The sequence below is a fragment of the Jaculus jaculus genome, assembly GCF_020740685.1.
Source record: "Jaculus jaculus isolate mJacJac1 chromosome Y unlocalized genomic scaffold, mJacJac1.mat.Y.cur SUPER_Y_unloc_3, whole genome shotgun sequence".
NCBI lineage: Eukaryota > Metazoa > Chordata > Mammalia > Rodentia > Dipodidae > Jaculus > Jaculus jaculus.
Genome location: NW_025423388.1, coordinates 805,909 through 812,092, shown reverse-complemented (window position 1 = coordinate 812,092; position 6,184 = coordinate 805,909). Strand labels below are relative to the sequence as shown.

Here is a 6,184-nt window from a genome sequence, read left to right as displayed (position 1 = left end):
ATCCAGGCCATTTTGTGTCTGGAAGAGTTGATTGAAAATAGAGACATTAACCCACGGGTAGAGCCAGAAGTGAGAGAGTGATAATTGCATTACAAGTGGACTGATAATGTTTATTCAATTACAGATATCAGTTTATTTTTTTTAAAAAAATGAACACAGTTGGGCTAAAGTAATTGTTGTGTGTTCAAAGTTTAGATGCTTCCTTGAAAGCTTGATAGCCTTAATCTAATTCATCTGTACTCATATAAAGACAGATGAACAAAGTGGTCCCTGCATCTAGAGGACATTTGCAGGAGAAAGAAGCCCTGGCACATCCCTTTTTCTTTCTCTCTATCTCTCATTCTCTCTCGTTGCACATAAATCATAATTGTTTTTTACAATTATTTGAGTATTGCCATGCAAACCAAGGATAGCATTTACCTTTGTTGAGATACAGATTTGTAGACTTGGATAAGGAGAATTAGAAATTTCTGTGGTTTTCTAATAGTCTTACTATACTCTTACCATCAATTGTTCAATTGTAACTCCTTGAGAAATAGGCTTAGTACACTTATCTACAACTGAAGAAAATGTGAGTCCTGAAGCATGGCTTGACAAGCCTCTGACCACCAAATGCAAGAATTGCACACACTGAGGAATAGCCATTATAACCTCTGATCACCATGTATAGCAATGGACTTAATTGTATAAAAGACGTACTAGAATTTGATCTGAAAACTGATAATGTAACATCATTGAAAAATAGCCTTCATAATCTGAAAACTAAGAGCAGGAATTGCCTTAATGAGAAACATCCTTGGTATTACCTAACTAGCAAGTGTAGGAATTCTCTTGTTATGAATCAATCCAAATACATGGTGTCATGCAAGGGCATGAATGACCATCATTGAAAAATTACCTTCGTATTCTCTGGACAGCAACTGTAGAAATTTCACTCATTGAGAACTAGCCTCCATATATAATCTGACAAGCAAGTGTAATAACAGACCTCTTTGCGAAATACATTTAATACTCTCTGTGTATCCGCTGGATGAGTTGTCCTCATTGAGATGGAGACTTAGTAGGCTCTCAGTACTCAGGGTATATGCTGTGTTTGTTGAGAAAGGCTTTTACTATACACTGTCCAGTAAATGTAGGAATTTTATCATTGAGAAATCGCCTCAGGAGACTCTGACCAGCACACATAAGAATTGCCTTCATTGAAAAACAACATTAGCAGTAAGTGTAAGAATGGTCCCCACAGAGCAATGGCTTTGTTTGACTCTATACAGCAGGTGACGGGTAATTGTACCAGAATGTCTGTCTAGTCATAGCTTTCTAATTTGTTTTACATATATAAACTAACTTTTTTACATGTATCACAGGTGAATATAGGATCCTATGAACTGCATGGATAACTGGATTTGTAATGTACGGATAAAACTTCTCCATAGCCTATGGAAGATATATAGTCTTGTATCAGGCACATAACAAATGAAAGACAACTGAGTATAAGAGATGAAAATTTCATTGTTTAATGCCTAGCTAAAATTATATATAGACTTTTGTGGGATAAAAGAATAATTTGGGTGTGATACAGGAATAGATATCAGCATATTATTATGCAGTCTTGAATTTGGAATGAAAAGTTACAAAAGATCTTGTAAAAGAGAAGCACTGTATTGGAGTGCAGATCTCTTGTGTTTTATAAGAGAATTCACCATGGGTTGTGTTGCTGTTCTTGTAAAATCACATAGGGATTGTGCTTCTCACCTCATGGGCATGAAGTTGGGTTTCCTGCTCACCTTGTATTTTCCTTTAGAGCAATCTTGTTAGAAGTATAAATAATACCCAAACATAGATCCATCCTGTTTGCCTGTCAGGATGGCCTGAGAAAATGTCAATCTTCAGGAGGACTGATGAGTTCCGCACACATGCCATAAATAGAGAAATGTTTTGTAGTGCAAACTGAGTTTTTATTGGAGGACATACGTGTTTTGGGGATTTAGTGGTTGACACAAAGAAACTCTCTTGTTCTTAGACATGTTCATACCAGAGTTAGTACATGAAATCAACCTACTTATCAAAGAATGAGGAAATTAGTGTAAACAATTTACACATAGACAATGCAATGCTACTGAGACATTAAAGCATAAGGCTACTCCGTGAAAACTGGTGAAAATCCCTAACTCTTCTGCATCCTTTATGAGCAAGAATTACATTGCTATCATAAAGACATTCAGTTGTATAAATTTTTCTCCAGCTGTTTTGGGGAGTGGAATCACACTGGGGGAAGCTCCTGGAGGTGGAACTGCCCCTCTACCTGGGTGTCTTCATGAAGGTGGTTTTCAATTTCACCATGTGATAGTCCTCCATTAATCCTCAGAGGTGGGGAATCTGCATTGTGATGATTTTGCCTAGGGAACTATGGGCAACACTGGAATCCAGGTTGTTGTTGTGCAGTGTTAGAGTTACAGTCCTTGGTTATATTGGTGGACCTGGTGATAGCAGATTGGGTCAGTTACAATACCTGCAAGGATTCTTGATAGCTCTCCGAGACCCACTACTGACATGTATACAGAGCCTTCTGTCCCTGAAAATAACTCGATTTCATTCTGATCCCCCCACCATGTCCACACATGAACTTCGATACCCTCAGTTTTGCTACTGTTCCCGAACTAACCTACCTCACACAGCATCAACATCCAATACAGGGTCCAATGTCTTTCCCCAACCATCTCCATTAAAGGGCTAATATCTCCCCACCCATGGAGTGACCATCTTGCCTCTTTGCATGGCACGCTGGGAATCATGGTTCTGCCATTCTCGTCTTCTTTCTCCCTCACTCTCCTTTTGAGATAAGGTTTTACTCTAGCCCGTGCTGACTTAGAATTCACCATGTAATCTCAGAATGGTATCAAAGTTAGTGATTTCCTAACTCCACCTCTTTGCTGGGAGTAGAAGTGTGCATCATCACACCTAACCCTCTTCTATTTTTAGAACAAAGTCGGACCCCAGTGTCATGTGTCAAAGTATTCCAGGAAGCTATGCCTCTCTCATAGCTCATCTAGCTTCCAGAAAACTGCAATGTTCAAGTTATAATTCTAGTTCTACAACTCAAGGAGTCATTCTCAGAGCCAGTTTTCAAATAACTCTAAAACATGCCAGTCCAGGATCTACCCTTGCATGAATGAATCCAGAGTGCCCCAGTATTAGCACTACACAAATATTGAAGCCCCAGAGCACTCACAGTAAATTCTGTACTCAAATACAACAATGGATTTAGGTTCTAAGCATCCTTCTCTGCATACTAACTCTAGCTGCCATCATGTCCCTCCAGCACCTCACAGGCACATACTATTCCAAGGCCATACTAAATCCCTGGCTCCCCTGGTGAGCAATGAGTAACCACACCATTAAACATGTTGCCAAAGAGAAGCTCAAGACCCAAATCTGGATTCTGTTCATGTTCTCTGAAGCCCTCTTTTGCAATCTCCCCCATTATATTACAGAGTATAAAAGGAATTTTGCCCTTAAAACGTTTCCTGTGGATGGTTTTACTATTAGAATATAATTCTTTATGGTCCTTTCAGTAGTATGTTGTATATTAATCGATGCATAATGTATTTCTTATAACTTCCCTATGGGCAAGATGGAGAGTGTCACCAATGCAAACTCAAAGCACTGAATTTAATATATCTACATGGCAGTAATTCTAGTGAGTATGAGATATTTTAGGGTGACTGTGTGAAACCAACTCTACAGTGCCCCCAACTTCATGGTCATGTTGTTTACCTATCTGTTTCTCTGAGCCAGTGTTGGACAGAAGCATCTTGCCATGTGAGAGTTTTATTGTTCCTCACTCTTCCAGGCCATCCAGCTCAACTTATATGGGCTAAACCATCAAGTGTTGCTGTTGATAATCTCACTGGCAGATGGAAGTTTGATAACTCATATCTTAGCTCCCCAAGTGTGTGGTTATGTCACGTCGGTCATCACAAATGTGAGTATAATGACTCAGATCTGCTGGTATTGTCTTTCTAGATAAGTCAGAATGCTCACCTCTAAACTAGCACAAACACTTACACCACTTAAAACCGTGAAAGTAAAGGCATGAGGAACTTCTCACAAACTATAAAAGAGGTATTTAGCTCTCAATTTCATATGAATGGATTTCTGAGGTCAGCAACAAATTCTGCTACTTATTCCAAATCCTACTTTCAAAATGCTCTGAAAAAAATAGGTTGTATTTTACCCATACATTTTGGGGAAACCCTTTTCTCACAAGGTTCTCAATGTGGGATTATACAATTATTATGGCAAAAGGCACAAACATTTATTATCAGATATACAAACCATATTAGAGCCCTTTAAATCTACTATGACCTTACAAATATCAGTTTTTAATGAATATTGGCAATTATTCTTTAAGTTATAGATAATATAGATAATGATATTGGTGTTGTAGCACTATACTATAGTGGGGAAATCATATGATATAAAACCTAAGATTGTTTTCACTCAGTTGCAAAAGCATAATGCAAGTCCTCATAATGCAAACTCATACAGAGACATCAGGATTTATGGTTTACAGCATATTCTAGCGTTGTCACTATGGGATGGGATGTGATGAACACATGGCGGTTTATGTCCTCCATGCTTTCAAGCTGTGGGATGTGCTTGATTAGAATTCGTAGGAAATCTATGGACATGATGAAATCACTGCAAATTTAATGAAAATTGAAAATGTACCATTAGAAATTAAATGGTTAGTATAAAATTTCAATATTTAGAGTAATCATTCCCCAAACATATTTTCTCTAACTGCTTCCTATTCACTTTATCATTCTCAAATTAATAAATTAATAAGAAAATGAATAAATTAATGATTTTTTAAGGTAGGATCTTACTGTAGCTCAGGCTGACCTGGAATTTACTAGGCACTCTCATGGTGGCTTTGAACTCACAGTGTTACACCTACCACTGCCTCAATACTGCTGGGATTAAAGGTGTGTAATACTATATCTGGCCTAATAAATAAATAAATATTTTAAAGTAGAGTTGGAGAGATGGCTAAACGGTTAAGGCTCTTGCCTACAAAGCCTAAGGACCCAAATTTGATTGCCCATTGCCCATTTAAAGTCAGACTCAAAGAGTTGTGGATATATCTGGAGTTCATTTGCAATTGTTGGATGCTATGGAATGTCCATTCTCAATCTCCCTCCCTCTCTCTTTCGCTCTCTCTCTCTCTCTCTCTCTCTCTCTCTCACACACACACACACACACACACACACACACACACACACACCCTTTCATCCTTCTGTCTCTTTCATTCACTTTCTCTCAAATATATAAATAACATTACTTTTAAGTGTCCAATGTCCAACTATATTTTACATGTTTGGATGAATGTCGGTTTTTTTCAGGCAAAGAAATGACATATGTGCATTTTCTGGATATATTTTCTATGCTGTCATCAAATTCTTATCTGAAAATTAAAAATATAAAATATATGAAGCACATGGTCTACTCAGACAATTTTTAAATGGTAAACGTAGTACAATATATTCAAATAAGTTCATCCCAACTTTATTTATATCACTGCTGTTCTTAGGAACTCAGCAGTTAAAACTTTTATTTTTTTTAATTTATTTGAGAAAGAGAGAGAGAGAGAGAATATGGGCACTCCAATACCTGTAGCTCATGTACCTGCAAAAAATAACTGGGACTTAACATCATAACAATAATCAATGAGTATAATTATTCAGTTTCATGTTTTTGTAGGTAGGATATCTGGGGGGTGTTGAATTAGAGACACAGTTTTGGTTTAGGATTACATTGAAAATGGAATGACAAAAATAAAATACTGTTCACTTCAGTAGTACCTTTACTACAGTTGGAATGATACTGATTACATAAACATGGCCCCTGTTCAGGGATGACAAACGACTTCCTGAAGTTTTCCCTATTTTGTTTTATTTTTATTTATTTGAGACAGAGGTAAAGAGAGAATTGGCATCCCAGGGCCTCCAGTCACTGCAAACAAACCACCGACACACGTGCCAGCGCATACCTCTGGCTTATGTGAGTGCTGGGGAATCAAAGCAGGGTCGGTCCATTGGCTCTAGAGGCAAACATCTTAACCACTAAGCCATCTTTCCAGCCCAAGTGTTCCATATTTTAAATAAAGAAAATTTAGGCACCT

The 6,184-nt window shown here is 37.7% G+C and overlaps 1 non-coding gene across 1 annotated transcript; it reads left to right on the top strand.

Annotated features, from left to right (window-relative positions):
• The first annotated feature begins 5,847 nt into the window (after nucleotides 1-5,847).
• Nucleotides 5,848-5,952, top strand: LOC123457224. The gene has a single exon (XR_006634948.1). It is a non-coding gene; the product is annotated as a U6 spliceosomal RNA (small nuclear RNA).
• The last annotated feature ends 232 nt before the right edge of the window (nucleotides 5,953-6,184 follow it).